Source organism: Astyanax mexicanus, chromosome 7, assembly GCF_023375975.1.
Source record: "Astyanax mexicanus isolate ESR-SI-001 chromosome 7, AstMex3_surface, whole genome shotgun sequence".
Taxonomy (NCBI): domain Eukaryota; kingdom Metazoa; phylum Chordata; class Actinopteri; order Characiformes; family Acestrorhamphidae; genus Astyanax; species Astyanax mexicanus.
In genome coordinates, this window is record NC_064414.1 from 56885001 (window position 1) to 56909000 (window position 24000).

The following is a 24000-nucleotide window of genomic DNA, read 5'->3' on the forward strand; positions in this document are numbered from 1 at the left end:
TGTGAATTTTTCTTTTGATAAAAACAGTATAAAAGTAGAACCCTGATGTGATAATTAGGGGTGGGTGATATGGCACCATATTTCAGGGTATAATATCAATAATCACCATATTCAAAAATGTTGCAGGGGATATTGTTGTGTATGATATGATATGGCACTGAGATATCTCTATTATATTTCCTATATAAATGCGTGCGGTGGAAAAAAAATAGTGCTCCTTTCTTATCAATGATACAAGTAACACCCAATAAAACACAAGATACCACAGCAACCACCTAACAACACCCGAGACCACCAAACTTGCACCAAGCTTTTCCAGGAAATGCACACTTAAATTGATTTATTTTAGTGTACGTTATAAATATATATCTAAATTAGTTTTTTGTTATTTTATTTTTTATTGTTTGACTGTTTTAAATACAGTACACAGATTAGAGTTATTGTTTTAATAATTCTTCAGCTCATTTCAGATTTTAAAATCAGAATTGGTCACAAAACAGCCCCACTCAGATTCACAAAGGATACCGTTTCATACCCTCTCTCTCTCTCTCTCTCTCTCTCTCTCTCTCTGTCTCTCTCTCTCTCTCTCTCTCTCTCTCTCTCTCTCTCTCTCTGTCTCTCTCTCTCTGTCTCTGTCTCTCTCTCTCTCTCTCTCTCTCTCTCTCTCTGCATGTGGGTATTATTTATTAAAGTGTGGACGCAGATTCAGGCCACCTTCCACAACCGCATCACTTTAGAGCAAATTCTGACAGGTCTTTCAGAAATAAATAAATAATCCTCTCGCTCTCTCTCTCCCTCTCTCTCTCTCTCTCTCTCTCTTTTGCTCTCTCTCTCTCTCTCTCTCTCTCTCTCTTTTGCTCTCTCTCTCTCTCTCTCTCTCTCTCTCTCTCTCTCTCTCTCTGAGTCAGAACCTCCTCCTCTTCCTCTCGCGCCGTAATTGCGAACACATTTCACACTCCAGCTCGCCCGCAGCCTCACCGGAAAAAAAGCCAGAAAAACTCAAGAACACCGTAAGGTCAGCCAATCCAGCGCCACTTCCCTCCTCATCACACTGCGCCGCCACCGTCCAATCACTTCAGCCGCTGAGACTGCCACAGAGACTGCCACAGAGACCACCACAGCGACTGCCACAGAGACCGCCACAAAGACTGCCACAGAGACCGCCACAGAGACTGCCACAGAGACTGCCACAGCGACTGCCACAGACTGCCACAAAGACCGCCACAGAGACCGCCACAAATACTGCCACAGCGACTGCCACAGAGACCGCCACAGAGACCGCCACAAAGACTGCCACAAATACTGCCACAGACTGCCACAGAGACCGCCACAGAGACCGCCACAGCGACCGCCACAGAGACCGCCACAGAGACTGCCACAGAGACTGCCACAAAGACCGCCTCAAAGACTGCCACAGAGAGCGCCACAGAGACCGCCACAAAGACTGACACAGAGACTGCCACAGAGACCGCCACAGCGACTGCCACAGAAACTACCACAGAGACTGCCACAGCGACTGCCACAGAGACTGACACAAAGACATTCACAAAGACTGCCACAGAGACTGCCACAGAGACCGCCACAAAGACTGCCACAAAGACTGCCACAGAGACTGACACAGAGACTGCCACAGAGACCGCCACAGCGACTGCCACAGAAACTACCACAGAGACTGCCACAGCGACTGCCACAGAGACTGACACAAAGACATTCACAAAGACTGCCACAGAGACTGCCACAGAGACTGCCACAAAGACTGCCACAAAGACTGCCACAGAGACTGCCACAAAGACTGACACAGAGACTGACACAGAGACCGCCACAGAGACCGCCACAGAGACTGCCACAGAGACTGCCACAGAGACTGCCACAAAGACTGACACAGAGACTGACACAAATATATTTCCACCAATATGGTCTCCATGATTGTCAAAGCCCATCACAAACACAGCCACAAAGACCACCTCAGAGACAGCCACAACACAGTGCAAAAAACAGCACAAAAACTACTGTAAGACAATGCAAAGACCAGCACAAAGACTGCCACAACACAGTGCAAAAAACAGCACAAAGACTGCTGTAAGACACTGCAAAGACCAGCTCAAAGACTGCCACAAGACAGTGCAAAGTCCAGCTTAAAGACTGCCACAAGACAGTGCAAAGAAAAGCACAAAGACTGACACAAGACACTGCAAAGACCAGCACAAAGACTGCCACAATACAGTGCCAACACAAGCTCAAAGACTGCTACAAGACAATGCAAAGACCAGCTCAAAGACTGCTACAAGAAAATGCAATGACCAGCTCAAAGACTGCCACAAGACAGTGCAAAGATGAGCTCAAAGACTACCACAAGACTATGCAAAGACTGCTACAAGACAATGCAAACACCAGCTCAAAGACTACAACAAGACAGTGCAAAGTCCAGCTTAAAGACTGCCACAAAAAGTGCAAAGAAAAGCACAAAGACTGACACAAGACACTGCAAAGACCAGCACAAAGACTGCCACAAGACAGTGCCAACACCAGCTCAAAGACTGCTACAAGACAATGCAAAGACCAGCTCAAAGACTGCTACAAGAAAATGCAATGACTAGCTCAAAGACTGCCACAAGACAGTGCAAAGATGAGCTCAAAGACTACCACAAGACTATGCAAAGACCAGCTCAAAGACTGCTACAAGACAATGCAAAGACCAGCTCAAAGACTACCACAAGACAATGCAAAGACCAGCTTAAAGACTGCCACAAGACAATTCAAAGATCAGCTCAAAGACTGCCACAAGACAATGCAAAGACCAGCTCAAAGACTACCACAAGACAGTGCAAAGACCAGCTCAAAGACTGCTACAAAACAATGCAAAGACCAGCTCAAAGACTGCCACAAGACAATGCAAAGACCAGCTCAAAACTACCACAAGACAATGCAAAGACCAGCTCAAAGACTACCACAAGACAGTGCAAAGACCAGCTCAAAGACTACCACAAGACAGTGCAAAGACCAGCTCAAAGACTGCCACAAGACAATGCAAAGACCAGCTCAAAGACTGCTACAAGACAATGCAAAGACCAGCTCAAAGACTGCCACAAGACAGTGCAAAGTCCAGCTCAAAGACTGCTACAAAACAATGCAAAGACCAGCTCAAAGACTGCCACAAGACAATTCAAAGATCAGCTCAAAGACTGCTACAAGACAATGCAAAGTCCAGCTCAAAGACTACCACAAGACAGTGCAAAGACCAGCTCAAAGACTGCCACAAGACCGTGCAAAGTCCAGCTCAAAGACTGCTACAAGACAATGCAAAGACCAGCTCAAAGACTGCCACAAGACAGTGCAAAGACCAGCTCAAAGACTGCCACAAGACAATTCAAAGATCAGCTCAAAGACTGCTACAAGACAATGCAAAGTCCAGCTCAAAGACTACCACAAGACAGTGCAAAGACCAGCTCAAAGACTGCCACAAGACAGTGCAAAGTCCAGCTCAAAGACTGCCACAAGACAGTGCAAAGACCAGCTCAAAGACTACCACAAGACAGTGCAAAGACCAGCTCAAAGACTGCCACAAGACAATGCAAAGACCAGCTCAAAGACTGCCACAAGACAGTGCAAAGACCAGCTCAAAGACTGCCACAAGACACTGCAAAGACCAGCTCAAAGACTGCCACAAGACAGTGCAAAGTCCAGCTCAAAGACTGCCACAAGACAGTGCAAAGACCAGCTCAAAGACTACCACAAGACAGTGCAAAGACCAGCTCAAAGACTGCCACAAGACAATGCAAAGACCAGCTCAAAGACTGCCACAAGACAGTGCAAAGACCAGCTCAAAGACTGCCACAAGACAATGCAAAGACCAGCTCAAAGACTGCTACAAGACAGTGCAAAGACCAGCTCAAAGACTGCCACAAGACAGTGCAAAGACCAGCTCAAAGACTACCACAAGACAGTGCAAGGATCAGCTCAAAGACTACCACATGACAATGCAAAGACCAGCTCAAAGACTGCCACAAGACAGTGCAAAGACCAGCTCAAAGACTGCCACAAGACAATGCAAAGTCCAGCTCAAAGACTGCCACAAGACAATGCAAAGACCAGCTCAAAGACTGCTACAAGACAGTGCAAAGACCAGCTCAAAGACTGCCACAAGACAGTGCAAAGACCAGCTCAAAGACTGCCACAAGACAATGCAAAGTCCAGCTCAAAGACTGCCACAAGACAATGCAAAGACCAGCTCAAAGACTGCTACAAGACAGTGCAAAGACCAGCTCAAAGACTGCTACAAAATCAATAAAATATACTGAAAATATTTAAAATAAGATAAAAAATAATTAATACAAAATAAAAACTCATTTAAAACACAATCAAAGGCTTTCTAATAGTGCACATTTTAATACACTAGATAGGACCTTACCAAGATGTAACCTAGATATAAATAATAATATCCTAATAATAATAATAGAATAGTAATAAATAATAGAATAATATGCCAATTAGGCATATTTTTAGCAGTAGGGTATTTTAATTTTCATCCCTGACTCTTATTAATTTAAGTTATATACCTGATTTGATCATTTTCCGTATAATCCCTGCTAAAGTTTTAGCTGAAGGAGACCTAAAGAAGGTCAGTGCATGTTTCTGGAAAAACAAAAAAGTGGGTGTGGCATCGCGATGTTGGGTCATAAATGACGATGGTGATGATATCGTCCATCAGCGAAACCCTAATACACACTCATCCACACTCACTAATACTTTTATATACACTGATTCACAATCACTAATCCAGTTATACACACTGATTCACACTCACTAATACAGTTCAACAAACGTATTCACACTCACTTTTACAGTTATACACACTTGCTAATATGGTTGTACACACTGATGCACTCACTAATGCAGTTATGCACTGATTCACACTCACTAATACAGTTCAATAAACGTATTCACATTCACTAATGCAGTTATACACACTGATTCACATTCATTGGCACTAATTTACACCATAGTTGTTTGGTGGTGGACTGTGCTGTGTACAGTGAGGGACGGTTTAAGCCAGGCTGGGTTCTGTGTGCGGTAGTGTGCGGTAGTGTGCGTTGGTGTGCAGGCGGTGTGCGGTGAGCTCTAACTGATGGGTTATATATTGCCTGTCACTTTGTTCTGCAGGAATATTGGGGCGGAGCCGAGCTCAAACCTGGAAGGTAAAGCAATCCATCACCGAGCTCACGCTCACGGAGATCTCATCACCACGCCGCCGGCCAATATCCCCCAACACCCCCAATACGCACACTACACACACACACTCTCACCACACACACTGACTACACACACACCACACAGTAACACTTATTATTTATATTTAAAATAAGCAGAACGACAGTGTTTATGACATCTGCTCTGGAACTCTTATCTATATGATAGCGGATGGTGCGGTAGCTGAGTGGATGGTGCGGTAGCTGACAGTGTGGTAGCAGCACCCAATGAACCATCACACTGCATCACACAGCATCACACTGCCCAAAAAACATCACACAGCATCACACCACCCAATAAACCATTACACAGCATCACACTGCCCAAAAAAACATCACACAGCATCAGACCGCCTAATAAACCATCACACACTATCACACAGCATCAGACCGCCTAATAAACCATCACACACTATCACACAGCATCAGACCGCCTAATAAACCATCACACACTATCACACAGCATCAGACCGCCTAATAAACCATCACACACTATCACACAGCATCAGACCGCCTAATAAACCATCAATCAGCATCACACCAACCAATAAGCCATCACACAACATTACACTGCCTAGTACACCATCACACTGCCTTATACACCATCACATTGCATCACACAGCATCACACTGCCTAATACATCATCACACTGAATTACAGTGCATCACACTTCCTAATACACCATGACACAACATCACACAGCATCACACAGAATCACACTGCTTAATACACCATCACACAGCATCACACTACATCACACCACCCAATAAACCATCACACTGGATCACACTGCCTAATACATCATCACACTGAATTACAGTGCATCACACTTCCTAATACACCATCACACAACATCACACTGCAACACACAGCATCACACTGCCTAATACACCATCACACAGCATCACACTGCCTAATACACCATCACACTGCATCACACCACCCAATAAACCATCACACTACCTAATACACCATCACACTGCACCACACAGCATCACACCTCCCAATAAACCATTACACAGCATCACACTGCCCAAAAAAACATCACACAGCATCACACCACCCAATAAACCATCACACTGCCTAATACACCATCACACAGTATCACACCACCCAATAAACCATCACACTGCCTAATACACCATCACACTGCATCACACAGCATCACATCACCAATAAACCATTACACAGCATCACACAGCCCAAAAAAACATCACACAGCATCACACCACCCAATAAACCATCACACACTATCACACAGCATCACACTGCCTAATACACCAACACACAGCATCACACTGCCCAAAAAAACATCACACAGCATCAGACCGCCTAATAAACCATCAATCAGCATCACACCAACCAATAAGCCATCACACAGCATTACACTGCCTAGTACACCATCACACTGCCTTATACACCATCACATTGCATCACACAGCATCACACTGCCTAATACATCATCGCACTGAATTACAGTGCATCACACTTCCTAATACACCATCACACAACATCACACATCATCACACTGCTTAATACACCATCACACTACATCACACCACCCAATAAACCATCACACTGGATCACACTGCCCAAAAAGCCATCACACTGCAACACACAGCATCACACTGCCTAATACACCATCACACAGCATCACACTGCCTAATACACCATCACACTGCATCACACCACCCAATAAACATCACACTACCTAATACACCATCACACTGCACCACACAGCATCACACCACCCAATAAACCATTACACAGCATCACACTGCCCAAAAAAACATCACACACTATCACACAGCATCAGACCGCCTAATAAACCATCAATCAGCATCACACCAACCAATAAGCCATCACACAGCATTACACTGCCTAGTACACCATCACACTGCCTTATACACCATCACATTGCATCACACAACATCACACTGCCTAATACATCATCACACTGAATTACACTGCATCACACTTCCTAATACACCATCACACAACATCACACAGCATCACACAGAATCATACTGCTTAATACACCATCACACAGCATCACACTACATCACACCACCCAATAAACCATCACACTGGATCACACTGCCTAATACACCATCACACTGCATTGCACTGCCCAATAAGCCATCACACAGCATCACACTGCAACACACAGCATCACACTGCCTAATACACCATCACACAGCATCACACTGCCTAATACACCATCACACATCACACCACTCAGTAAACCATTACACAGCATCACACTGCATTATACTGCATCACACCACCCAATAAACCATCACACTTCATCACACAGCATCACACTTCATAATAAACCCTCACACTGCAACACACAGCATCACTTCCTAATACACCATCACACAGCATCACACCACCCAATTAACCATCACACTGCATTACACAGCTTCACACTGCATCACAGTGCATTACACAGCATCAGACTGCCCAATAAACCATCATACTGAATCACACAGCATAGCACAGCATCACACAGCAACGCACTACCCAATAAACCATCCCACAGCATCACACTGCCCAATAAACCAATAAACAGCATCACACTCCCAAAAAACAGCACACAGCATCACAGTTCATCACATAGCATCACGCCACCAAATAAACCATCACACTACATCAAACCGCCCAGTAAACCATCACACAGCATTAGACAGCCCAATAAACCTTCACACTGCCTAATAAACCATCACACTACATCACACAATCCAGTAAACCATCACACAGCATCAGACAGCCCAATAAACCATCCCACAGCATCACACTGCCCAATAAACCAATAAACAGCATCACACTCCCAAAAAACAGCACACAGCATCACAGTTCATCACATAGCATCACGCCACCAAATAAACCATCACACTACATCACACCGCCCAGTAAACCATCACACAGCATTAGACAGCCCAATAAACCTTCACACTGCCTAATAAACCATCACACTACATCACACAATCCAGTAAACCATCACACAGCATCAGACAGCCCAATAAACCATCACACCGCCTAATAAACCATAACACAGCATCACACCACCCAATAAACCATCACACATCACATCACTTAATAAACCCTCACACAGCATCACATCACTCAATAAACCATCACACAGCATCACACCACATAGTAAACCATAACACAGCATCACACCACCCAATAAACCATCACACAGCAACGCACTGCCCAATAAACCATCACACAGCCCAATAAACCAACACACAGCATCACACAGCCTAATAAACCATCACACAGCATCACACAGCCTAATAAACCATCACACCACCCAATAAACCATCACGTAGCCTCACACCGGTCAGTAAACCATCACACAACATCACACTGACTCATACACCATCACACTGCCTCTACACCATCACACACCATCACACTGCCTAATAAACCATCACACAGCATCACACTGCTTTTTACAACATTACACAGCATCACACTGCATTACACAGCATCACACTGCATTACACTGCATTATACAGCATCACACTGCCTAATAATACATCACACTGCATTACACAGCATCACACTGCCTAATAATACATCACACTGCATTACACAGCATCACAGCATTACACTGCATTACGCAGCCTAATAAAACATCACACTGCCTAAAACATCACACTGCCTCATACACCATCACACACCATTACACTGCCTCATACACCATCACACAGCATTACACTGCACCACAAAGAATTACACTGCCTAATAAACCATCACACAGCATCACACTGCTTTGTACAGCATTACACAGCATCACACTGCATTACACAGGATCAAACTGCATTACACAGCATCACACTGCATTACACAGCATCACACTGCCTCTACACCATCACACACCATCACACTGCCTAATAAACCATCACACAGCATCACACTGCTTTTTACAACATTACACAGCATCACACTGCATTACACAGCATCACACTGCATTACACTGCATTGTACAGCATCACACTGCCTAATAATACATCACACTGCATTACACAGCATCACACTGCCTAATAATACATCACACTGCATTACACAGCATCACAGCATTACACTGCATTACGCAGCCTAATAAAACATCACACTGCCTAAAACATCACACTGCCTCATACACCATCACACACCATTACACTGCCTCATACACCATCACACAGCATTACACTGCACCACAAAGAATTACACTGCCTAATAAACCATCACACAGCATCACACTGCTTTGTACAGCATTACACAGCATCACACTGCATTACACAGGATCAAACTGCATTACACAGCATCACACTGCATTACACAGCATCACACTGCCTAATAATTCATCACACTGCCTAATAATACATCACACTGCATTACACAACATCACAGCATTACACTGTATTACACAGCATTACACTGCCTTATAAAACATCACACTGCATAAAACATCACACAGCATTACACTAATTAATAAACCATCCCACAGCATCACACTGCCTAATATACCATCACACTGCATCACAACACAAAATAACCCATTACACTGCATTACACAGCTTCACACTGCATCACAGTGCATTACTTAGCATTACACCACACAATAAACTATCACACTGCATTTTACATCATCACACTGCATTACACAGCTTTACACTGCATCACAGTGCATTACACAGCATTAGACTGCCCAATAAACCATCATACTAAATCACACAGCATCACACAGCCCAATAAACCATCACACAGCATCACACCACTCAATAAACCATCACACAGCATTACACTAATTAATAAACCATCTCACAGCATCACACTGCCTAATATGTACTATCACAGAGCATCACACTGCACCACACCACCCAATAAACCATCACACTGCATTTTACATCATCACACTGCATTACACAGATTTAGACTGCATCACAGTGCATTACACAGCATCAGACTGGCCAGTAAACCATCACACTGAATCACACTGCATCACACAGCAATGCACTGCCCAATAAACCATCACACAGCATCACATCACTCAATAAACCATCACACAGCATCACATCACTCAGTAAACCATCACACAGCATCACATCACTCAGTAAACCATCACACAGCATCACATCACTCAGTAAACCATCACACTGAATCACACTGCATCACACAGCAATGCACTGCCCAATAAACCATCACACAGCATCACATTACTCAATAAATCATCACACAGCATCACATCACTCAATAAATCATCACACAGCATCACATCACTCAATAAGCCATCACACAGCATCACATCACTCAATAAATCATCACACAGCATCACATCACTCAGTAAACCATCACACAGCATCACATCACTCAGTAAACCATCACACAACATCACATCACTCAATAAACCATCATACAGGATCACATCACTCAATAAATCACACAGCATCACATTAAAATGCATGAAATGTTATTAACCATTATTAACCATGATATAGCGTCAATTGACAATTGAGAAAAAACACAATAAAAAAGAATATAAAAAAGTTAAACTAATCAATTATTAAAACAAAGGTTATAGAAATAATATCTTAGTAATGTAAATACCACAGCGTATTTAGTGCTGCATATAAACCGCAAACATTAAAGATTTAAAATAAATACTGTAAACAGCAGATCTATTACAAAATAAAAAAAATAATAAAAATACTTTTATCAGAATACAGAGTTTTCTTTATCGTGAGAAAAACTGTAGCAGTATTAAATGTATGCAGTGAACAATATTCTCACCCAGAACATCAGGAATTTACCTGAGATTATAGAAACACCTCAGACGTTTATTCTGTTATATACAGGTAATATATACAGCAACTGAGCGGGAAATTAATCCCATCGATTAGTTTAATCAGTGATTTGATGGAATCCGGCTGCAGAGCTGCTGCTGGATATTATCAGTTCATTAATCCCCGCCCAGCGCCCATGCTAACACTGAGTGTGTGTGTGTGTGTGTGCGGTGTGTGTGTGTGTGTGTTCTCTCCTCTGACTCTGATATTTGACCTTCTGTGAATGGGTTGCCAAATCTCTGTAAATCAGTCCAGGCCGACATATGGCTCCGTGCCACTAGGGGCAGCGCAGTGTGTCCCTCGCAGGCCTCCGTATGCTAATGTGGGAATGTAATTACAGTTCGGTATTCCGGACGGAATTCCACACAGTTTTCCACACAGAGCTGCCAGCAGTCTGACTCCGCCCCCTGCTCCCCTCCGGAATCTTCAGATCCGGATCCAGCCTAACGGCGGATTTACTGAGCTGTTTACCGAGTATTTCCAATAATGCACCAGTGCTTTAGGACAGGAAAGAGTCTGGGCTGCCAGGTGGTTGGTAAGGTTTTTCTTAGGAAATTTTGAACAGATTCTTTTAGGTGGTTGATAGGGTGTGACCAAAAAATTCCTAGGGTTTTCCTTGGTTGCTGTTAGGAACTCAGTAAGTGCACTACAGAATATAAACTCTTCAGCATCACAAAATTCTTGTTTCTGAACTTTTCATAATCACAAACATCCAGTTAATAAACTTTTTAGAATCACAGTCACTCAATTTATAACCGGTTTATTAAAAGAACCAGCAGAACAACCACTACATGTTATAACATCAAGACTAAAACTCAACACAGAACTACAGCTTATAAACAGTTCATCACATCCCTACAGTTGATACATTCTTTAGCGTCACATCAATAAAGTTTATTAACTCTCTTAATCACAACACTTCACTTTATTAACTGTTCATTATCACATCTCCACAGTTTATAAACCGTTCAGCATCACACTACAGTTTATAAACTCTTCAGCATCACAACACTACAGTTTATAAACTCTTCAGCATCACAACACTACAGTTTATAAAGTCTTCAGCATCACATCACTACAGTTTCTAAACTCTTCAGCATCACATCATTACAGTTTATAAACTTTTCCATCACAGCTCTATAGTTTATAAACTCTTCAGCATCACAAATCTACAGTTTATAAACTCTTCTGAATCACAGCACTGCTGTTTATAAACTCTTCAGAATAACAGCATTACAGATTTAAACATTCAAAATCACAAAATTACAGTTTATGAGCGTTTCACCATCACAGCACTACAGTTTATAAACTATTTAGCATGACATCATGACAGTTCATAAACTCTTCAGCATCACATCACTACAGTTTATAAATGCTCCAGAATCACAGCATTACAATTAATAAACCCTTCAGCATCACAAAATTACAGTTTATAAACTCTTTAGCATCACAGCACTGCTGTTTATAAACTCTTCCGAATAACAGTATTACAGATTTAAACATTCAGAATCACAAAATTACAGTTTATAAGCGTTTCACCATCACGTCACTACAGTTTATAAACTCTTCAGCATCACATCACTACAGTTTATAAACTCTTCAGCATCACATCACTACAGTTTATAAACTATTCAGCATCACATCACTACAGTTTATAAACTATTCAGCATCACATCACTACAGTTTATAAACTCTTCAGCATCACACCATTACAGTTTATAAACTCTTCAGCATCACACCATTACAGTTTATAAACTCTTCAGCATCACATCACTACAGTTTATAAACTATTCAGCATCACATCACTACAGTTTATAAACTATTCAGCATCACATCACTACAGTTTATAAACTATTCAGCATCACATCACTACAGTTTATAAACTCTTCAGCATCACACCATTACAGTTTATAAACTCTTCAGCATCACACCATTACAGTTTATAAACTCTTCAGCATCACACCATTACAGTTTATAAACTCTTCAGCATCACATCACTACAGTTTATAAACTCTTCACCATCACGTCACTACAGTTTATAAACTCTTCAGCATCACATCACTACAGTTTATAAACTCTTCACCATCACGTCACTACAGTTTATAAACTCTTCAGCATCACATCACTACAGTTTATAAACTCTTCAGCATCACGTCACAACAGTTTATAAACTCTTCAGCATCACACCATTACAGTTTATAAACTCTTCAGCATCACGTCACTACAGTTTATAAACTCTTCAGCATCACATCTTTACAGTTTATAAGCTCTTCAGCATCACATCACTACAGGTTATAAACTCATTCCCATCACAGCACTACAGGTTATAGTCTCTTCAGCATCACATCACTACAGGTTATAAACTCATTCCCATCACAGTACTACATGTTATAATATCTTTAATATCACAGCACTACAGTTTATATACTGTTCCACATCACATCCATACATATTATAAACTCTTCAGCATCACAGCATTACACTTTTAAACTCTTCAGCATCACAACACTAGAGTTTATAACCTTTTCAGCATCACAGCACTACAGTTTATAACCTACGTGGCATCACAGCACTACAGTTTGTAAACTCTTTTTTTATCACAGCATTACAGTTTATACTCCTTCAGCATCACACCACTACAGTGTATAAACTATTCAGCATCACAACCCTACAGAATAGCATCACATGAGTACAAGTTATAAACTCATTCCCATCACAGTACTACAGGTTATAATCTCTTCAGCATCACATCACTACAGTTTATAAACTCTTCAGCATCACATCACTACAGTTTATAAACTCTTCAGCATCACATCACTACAGTTTATAAACTCTTCAGCATCACATCACTACAGTTTATAAACTCTTCAGCATCACATCACTACAGTTTATAAACTCTTCAGCATCACATCACTACAGTTTATAAACTCTTCACCATCACGTCACTACAGTTTATAAACTCTTCAGCATCACATCACTACAGTTTATAAACTCTTCAGCATCACATCACTACAGTTTATAAACTCTTCAGCATCACATCACTACAGTTTATAAACTCTTCAGTATCACATCACTACAGTTTATAAACTCTTCAGCATCACATCACTACAGTTTATAAACTCTTCAGCATCACACTACAGTTTATAAACTCTTCAGCATCACATCACTACAGTTTATAAACTCTTCAGCATCACATCACTACAGTTTATAAACTCTTCAGCATCACACCATTACAGTTTATAAACTCTTCAGCATCACACCATTACAGTTTATAAACTCTTCAGCATCACATCACTACAGTTTATAAACTCTTCAGCATCACATCACTACAGTTTATAAACTCTGCACAACCATTGGCTCTTACGTTCCTTTTCTCTCTCTCTCTCTCTCTCTCTCTCTGTTCCTGTGCCAGTGTTGGGGGCTTTGAGGCGTGCCGGGTGCCGGGTGGGAGGGGTGGCGGGTGGGTGTATCGGAGCGCTAACGGGCTAACGCTAGTGCAGAGAGAGCAGATTGCCGGCTCTCTGAAATGTTAAATCAAAATGCAAAACAGCGCCGAGCCGCCGCCTGCTCTCCACACATTCACCAGCATATGTGATCGAGCTGCTCACGCCTAAATTACCCCCCCCCACACACACACACTCACACACACACACACACACACACACACTACACACACACACTGATACACACACAGCACTGCCAGCTTCAGACCACCTTAAATACAGCCAATATAACAGCTTACAGTAAGACATCACCATCCGTCCACCTTAAACACAGCCGATATAACAGCGTACAGTCAGACACCACCATCAGACCACCTTAAACACAGCCAATATAACAGCGTACAGTCAGACACCCCCATCAGACCACCTTAAACACAGCCAATATAACAGCGTACAGTCAGACACCACCATCAGACCACCTTAAACACAGCCAAAATAACAGCGTACAGTCAGACACCACCATCCGACCACCTTAAACACAGCCAATATAACAGCGTACAGTCAGACACCACCATCAGACCACCTTAAACACAGCCAAAATAACAGCGTACAGTCAGACACCACCATCTATCCACCTTAAACACAGCCGATATAACAGCGTACAATCAGACACCACCATCAGTCCACCTTAAACACAGCCAATATAACAGCGTACAGTCAGACACCACCATCAGACCACCTTAAACACAGCCAATATAACATCGTACAGTCAGACACCACCATCAGACCACCTTAAACACAGCCAATATAACAGCTTACAGTCAGACACCACCATCCGACCACCTTAAACACAGCCAATATATAACAGCTTACAGTCAGACACTACCATCAGACCACCTTAAACACAGCCAATCTAACAGCCTACAGTCAGACACCACCATCCGACCACCTTAAACACAGCCAATATAACAGCGTACAGTCAGACACCACCATCTGTCCACCTTAAACACAGCCAATATAACAGCGTACAGTCAGACACCACCATCAGACCACCTTAAACACAGCCAATATAACATCGTACAGTCAGACACCACCATCAGACCACCTTAAACACAGCCAATATAACAGCTTACAGTCAGACACCACCATCCGACCACCTTAAACACAGCCAATATATAACAGCTTACAGTCAGACACTACCATCAGACCACCTTAAACACAGCCAATCTAACAGCCTACAGTCAGACACCACCATCCGACCACCTTAAACACAGCCAATATAACAGCGTACAGTCAGACACCACCATCTGTCCACCTTAAACACAGCCAATATAACAGCGTACAGTCAGACACCACCATCTGTCCACCTTAAACACAGCCGATATAACAACGTACAATCAGACACCACCATCAGACCACCTTAAACACAGCCAATATAACAGCGTACAGTCAGACACCACCATCAGACCACCTTAAACACAGCCAATATAACAGCGTACAGTCAGACACCCCCATCAGACCACCTTAAACACAGCCAATATAACAGCATACAGTCAGACACCACCATCAGACCACCTTAAACACAGCCAATATAACAGCGTACAGTCAGACACCCCCATCAGACCACCTTAAACACAGCCAATATAACAGCATACAGTCAGACACCACCATCAGACCACCTTAAACACAGCCAATATAACAGCGTACAGTCAGACTTTACCATCCGTCCACTTTAAACACAGCCAACATAACAGCGTACAGTCAGACACTACCATCAGACCACCTTAAACACAGAAAATATTACAGCCTACAGTCAGACAACACCATCAGACCACCTTAAACACAGCCAATATAACAGCGTACAGTCAGACATCACCATCCGACCACCTTAAACACAGACAATATAACAGCTTACAGTCAGACACCACCATCAGACCACCTTAAACACAGAAAATATTACAGCCTACAGTCAGACAACACCATCAGACCACCTTAAACACAGCCAATCTAACAGCCTACAGTCAGACACCACCATCAGACCACCTTAAACACAGAAAATATTACAGCCTACAGTCAGACAACACCATCAGACCACCTTAAACACAGCCAATATAACAGCGTACAGTCAGACACCACCATCAGACCACCTTAAACACAGCCAATATAACAGCTTACAGTCAGACACCACCATCCGTCCACCTTAAACACAGCCAATCTAACAGCGCACAGTCAGACACCACCATCAGACCACCTTAAACACAGCCAATATAACAGCGTACAGTCAGACATCACCATCCGACCACCTTAAAAACAGCCAATATAACAGCTTACAGTCAGACACCACCATCCGACCACCTTAAACACAGCCAATCTAACAGCGCACAGTCAGACACCACCATCAGACCACCTTAAACACAGCCAATATAACAGCGTACAGTCAGACATCACCATCCGACCACCTTAAACACAGCCAATATAACAGTGTACAGTCAGAAACCAACATCCGACCACCTTAAACACAGCCAATATAACAGCGTACAGTCAGACAACACCATCAGACCACCTTAAACACAGCCAATAAAACAGCGTACAGTTAGACATCACCATCCAACCACCTTAAATACAGCCAGTATAACAGCGTACAGTCAGACAACACCATCAGACCACCTTAAACACAGCCAATAAAACAGCGTACAGTTAGACATCACCATCCAACCACCTTAAAAACAGCCAATATAACAGCGTACAGTCAGACATCACCATCAGACCACCTTAAACACAGCCAATATAACAGCGTACAGTCAGACATTACCATCAGACCACCTTAAACACAGCCAATATAACAGCGTACAGTCAGACACCACCATCAGACCACCATAAACACAGCCAATATAACAGCTTACAGTCAGACACTACCATCAGACCACCTTAAACACAGCCGATATAACAGCTTACAGTCAGACACCACCATCAGACCACCTTAAACACAGCCAATATAACAGTGTACAGTCAGACATCACCATCAGACCACCTTAAACACAGCCAATATAACAGCTTACAGTCAGACAGCACCATCCGTCCACCTTAAACACAGCCAATATGACAGCGGACAGTCAGACAGCACCATCCGTCCACCTTAAACACAGCCAATATAGCAGCGTACAGTCAGACACCACCATCAGACCACCTTAAACACAGCCAATATAACAGCTTACAGTCAGACACTACCATCAGACCACCTTAAACACAGCCAATATAACAGCTTACAGTTAGACACCACCATCCGTCCACCTTAAACACAGCCAATATAACAGCCTACAGTCAGACAACACCATCAGACCACCTTAAACACAGCCAATATAACAGCCTACAGTCAGACATCACCATCCATCCACCTTAAACACAGCCAATATAACAGCTTACAGTCAGACACCACCATCAGACCACCTTAAACACAGAAAATATTACAGCCTACAGTCAGACATCACCATCCATCCACCTTAAACACAGCCAATATAACAGCTTACAGTCAGACAACACCATCAGACCACCTTAAACACAGCCAATATAACAGCGTACAGTCAGACACCACCATCAGACCACCTTAAACACAGAAAATATTACAGCCTACAGTCAGACAACACCATCAGACCACCTTAAACACAGCCAATATAACAGCGTACAGTCAGACATCACCATCCGTCCACCTTAAACACAGCCAATATAACAGCCTACAGTCAGACATCACCATCCATCCACCTTAAACACAGCCAATATAACAGCTTACAGTCAGACACCACCATCAGACCACCTTAAACACAGAAAATATTACAGCCTACAGTCAGACAACACCATCAGACCACCTTAAACACAGCCAATATAACAGCGTACAGTCAGACACCACCATCAGACCACCTTAAACACAGCCAATATATAACAGCTTACAGTCATACACCCCCATCCGACCACCTTAAACACAGCCAATATAACAGCTTACAGTCAGACACTACCATCAGACCACCTTAAACACAGACAATATAACAGCATACAGTCAGACATCACCATCTGTCCACCTTAAACACAGCCAATATAACAGTGTACAGTCAGAAACCAACATCCGACCACCTTAAACACAGCCAATATAACAGCGTACAGTTAGACATCACCATCCGACCACCTTAAACACAGACAATATAACAGCATACAGTCAGACATCACCATCTGTCCACCTTAAACACAGCCAATATAACAGTGTACAGTCAGAAACCAACATCCGACCACCTTAAACACAGCCAATATAACAGCGTACAGTCAGACATCACCATCAGACCACCTTAAACACAGACAATATAACAGCATACAGTCAGACATCACCATCTGTCCACCTTAAACACAGCCAATATAACAGTGTACAGTCAGAAACCAACATCCGACCACCTTAAACACAGCCAATATAACAGCGTACAGTTAGACATCACCATCCGACCACCTTAAATACAGCCAGTATAACAGCGTACAGTCGGACACTACCATCCGTCCACCTTCAACACAGCCAATATAACAGCGTACAGTCAGACACCCCCATCAGACCACCTTAAACACAGCCAATATAACAGCGTACAGTCAGACACTACCATCAGACCACCTTAAACACAGCCGATATAACAGCTTACAGTCAGACACCACCATCAGACCACCTTAAACACAGCCAATATAACAGTGTACAGTCATTCATCACCATCCGTCCACCTTAAACACAGCCAATATAAGAGCGTACAGTCAGACACCACCATCCGACCACCTTAAACACAGCAAATATAACAGCGTACAGTCAGACACCACCATCAGACCACCTTAAACACAGCCAATATAACAGCGTACAGTCAGACATCACCATCCGTCCACCTTAAACACAGCCAATATAACAGCTTACAGTCAGACACCACCATCAGACCACCTTAAACACAGCCGATATAACAGCATACAGTCAGACACCACTCAGACTGCATCCAAACACAATCAATGCGTCCACAACAATATAATTGCGATATGCAGTAATTGCAGTGTACAACAATGTTATCAAAACATGCATTAACAATTCCAACAAAATCACAATATGCAACAATATTCTTGTAATATGCAGCAGTATTCTTACAATATATAACTAAATAACTGCAATATATAACAACATAATTGCAATATGCAAAGACACTCGCAATATGAAACAAAATAACTGCAAAATTCTCGCAATATGCAACAACATAATATAAATATTCAAGAACATTCTCTTTCACGTAATTGCAATGTTATATTTTTATGCTACATTTTTTGTCTGAAATATTTTTTTAATCCATTAAAAGATGATGTATGTGTAGTGCCTCTCTGATACTCGTACTCATTTTAACATTTCCACAAAACCTTAACAAATGCAATATGCAACAATATACTCACAATATGCTAAAAATAAAGCTTTCGAAATATGTAATGACAATTTTAGTATGTAGCAACATAATCTCAATATGCACCATTCAATAAACAACTATTTTTTTTGTATGCAACAAGATATATGTACAATTTTTTAGCAACATAACTGCATAAATCACAATGTGCAACAACATCGCAATATGCAACAATATTTTTGCATTATGCAATGACATAATAACAATATGTAAAAACTTCATTTCAAAATGCAGTTCGCAACAACATAACTAAACTGTGCAACATGAAATTGCAATATGCAACAATATAATTGTAATTTGCAATAGCATTCTCACAGAATGCAGCAACACTCACGCAATATACAACATTCTTGCAATACGCAAAAACATAATCTCAGTATTTAAAAACATTTTTGTAGTATGCAGCAATATTTCTTCAATTTGCAACAATATAATTTCAATGTTATATTTTTGTTACATTTTCCGTCCAACTGCACTATTTTCATAACCTTAACAAATGCAATATGCAACAATATTCTAGCAATATACAACATAATGGAAATATGCAACATTCTTGCAATATGCAACTATATAATTGCAACGTGCAATATAATTGGAATTTTTAAGAACATTATTGCAATATGCAACAATATAAATGCAATATGCAACATAGTCTCTTTATGCAACAAATGAAAAATGCAGTAGCAAAATTGCAATATCCAACAATATTCTTGCAATATGCAGCAATATAACTGCAATATGCAAATAATGCAATATTCAGCAATATTCTTGCAATATGCAGCAATATAACTGCAATATGCAAATAATGCAATATTCAGCAATATTCTTGCAATATGCATTGTAGTTACAATTTTTAAGAACAATTTTTATGAAACAATATAACTGCAGTATGCAACAATATTCTCACAATATGCAACAACAAAACAATTTGCAACAATATTATTACAATATGCAATAAAATAATTGCAATGTGCAACACCATATTCACAATATGCCAGCATATTATTGCAATATGCAATGTGCAACAACATTCTTGCCACATGCAACAATCGCAATGTTTCAATATTCCCACAATAGAAAATAACACATTTGCAATATACAATAACATGAATTCAGATAGAAACAACATACTCTCTGCATGCAATAACTTAACTGAAATATGCAACCTCAACAAAATTGCAATATTCAACAATACACAACAATATTCTTGCAATATGCAACAACATAATTGCAGCAATATAATTCCAATAAGCAACAAATGAATCGCAATATGCAACATCACTGCAATATGCAACAATATTCAAGCAATATGCAACAATCAAAATGTGCAACAATATAATCACAATATATTATAGCAGCATGCCTCAACATAATTGCACACAACTGGAAAATGCAACAATCTTCTTGCAATATGCAACAATATATTGTTGGTTATTGAAAAACTATTTTTTTAGTTGCTTGCTGTTTGTGCGGAGAGCGGTGGAGATCTGCGCAGGTGCAGCAGCCAGAAAAAAAAACAAAAATTACTTTTATTCTGCAATATTGAGACAAACGTTACAAACTGTTGATAAGATTTTTATTAGATTTGATCAGTGATGTAAAATGTGGTGTTTAAAAAGTAATGAATCCCTCAGTTTAGAGTGATCTGATCTCACCAAATGTGTGATACAGGTGTGATACAGGTGTGATACAGGTGTGATACAGTGTTGTATAGTGATACTGTGAATCCCAGCGGCTCTACAGGCCTGATTATTACTGTACTTTAATATAAATATATAAATATAATAGTGAGAGGAGAGCACGGACCCGGTCAGAACTGTGACACCAGTTTTACACCAAACACCACAGATAATGAGCTACATGACACCACATTAGCATTAGCATTAGCGTGTCAGAGGCCAGCAGCAGAATATCCTGTAATATCACCACACTGACTATATATTTCATATATTTATACTCTACTGTACATACACATATATCTGACATCTAATAACAGAGCATTACTGGAGTTAATACATTTTATATGTGTAATCCTCATATTTGTGTAATTTAATGATGATGTATTTAATCTGTGTTTTACAGTAGAGTGTATATTTCACTGATCAGCTCATACTACAGTAAATATTACATAATATATAGTAATATTTATATTTAGTCAGAAAAATAAAGCTACATTTGCTCATTTTCTATTTGTTTGCATGGAACAAAGAAACATTTCACATATTTATTATTTAATTTAATTATTTATATTTAACATTGTAATTCATATTTTGCTTAAATATATAAAAAAATATGCATATAATTTGTCTTGTTTTTAGGATCGTGCACATATTTTCTTCAGATTCTTGAGATTTTGCAGAAACTTTTGTACAACTTTAGAAATAATCCATATTTCATATTTGGGGGGTAATTTTAGACAAAATCCACATATTTACAATATTTGGACTTTAGAAAAATGCAGACAATTTGCTTAACTTAACTTTTTAAGCTTGTTTTTAGAAATAAGTAAAATTACTCTAAGCAAACAAAAAAGATAAAAATATATATATTTTTAAAGCATGTACATAATTTGTATTGTTTTTAAGCTAATGCACATACTGCTCCTGATTTCTTCTCTTGAGATTAACTTTAGAAATAATTCATATTTCATGTATTTGGGGTAATTTCAGATACAATGCACATATTTACAATATTTTGACTTTAGAGAAATGCTGACACGTTGCTTAATTGTAAAAATAATGCAGATACATTTAATAAAAAAAAATAACATTAGTCTTAATCCAAACTTGTTTTTAGAAATAACTAAAGTAATCCCTTTTTATTATTCTGCTGGTTTTTGATCTGTTACTAGAAATATTAAAAATACTTCTAGTAGAATAAGATTATTTTTTTAGATGAAATTACAGCAAAGCAAACCAAAAAAAAATAATAATCTATATATGATATAATCTGATATATTGATTAGATTAAGGATGCAGTCTGTTGTAATGATGGTATTGGGCTGTAATAATAATAATAATAATAATAATATATGTATAATATATTTACACTAATATATTTATTAGTGAATCTAGGATGGGGGGTGTATGTAGGTCAGTGGAGAATTTTGGGTGGAGGTGGAGGTAAAGAGGAGCATGATGGGTAATATCAGTGTAAATAGTGCCGTGCAGGAAGTGGGCGGGGTTGTGGGTAATGTAATAAAGAGTGTTGAGATTAAACAGCGCGCGAGAGAGAGAGAGAGAGGGTGTGTTTGGTGGCGAGAGGCGCTGGGTGTTTTTGCGAGAGCTCTGTAATGACGAGATACCTTTTAACTCCTGCTCCGTTACTCCATCAATTATTCACCACCGTCTCTTTAAAATTTAAAGCTCCACACATTAGCGGCGCCGCACCTGCACTTTCACACCGCCCGCCCCCTCTCTCGCTCGCTCTCGCGCCGGCCGCCGGCTCTCGCGCCTGAACCGGAGATGTTAAATCAGACCGAGGCCGAGGAGACGACAGGCGGCGGCCTGTAAGGTCAGAGGTCGGCCGCCTCCGATTACACCTCCGCCTTAATTGGTTCAGCGGCTGCTGCCATAAATTCTTTAACAGCCGCCGCCGCCGGGGGGAGGGGCAGTGCCGGGGGGAGGGGCAGGGGCTGGAGGGGGGTGGCAGGTCCAGGGCGGGGGAGAGAGCAGAGGGGGGGGTGGTAGGGGGGGTATTATATGTGTGTAAATGGAGGAGGACAGACACTCTCCACACCGCCGGCGGAGAGAGCCGGTGCTCAGCGGCATGCTGGGAAATTATGGTAATTAAGTGATCTGCTTCACGGCACGAACCCCACCGTCCTCAGCGCCACAGATCACCACCTCCCTAATCTCTCTCTCTCTCTCTCTCTCTCTATTTCTCTCTCTCCATCTCTTTTTTAACCCTCTCCATATATATATTTCTATATATTTACAGCTCTGGAAAAAATAAAATTATACTTAAAAGTGATGAGGAAGATGGATGATCACAAGCCATCAAACCACCAAACTG

At 41.1% G+C, this 24000-nt stretch overlaps 1 protein-coding gene across 1 annotated transcript in view; it reads right to left on the bottom strand.

Annotated features, from left to right (window-relative positions):
* The window catches only part of cxxc4 (CXXC finger 4), a 66387-nt gene that overhangs the window by 11417 nt on the left and 30970 nt on the right, over positions 1 to 24000 (bottom strand). The gene's annotated exons all lie outside the window — the stretch shown is intronic.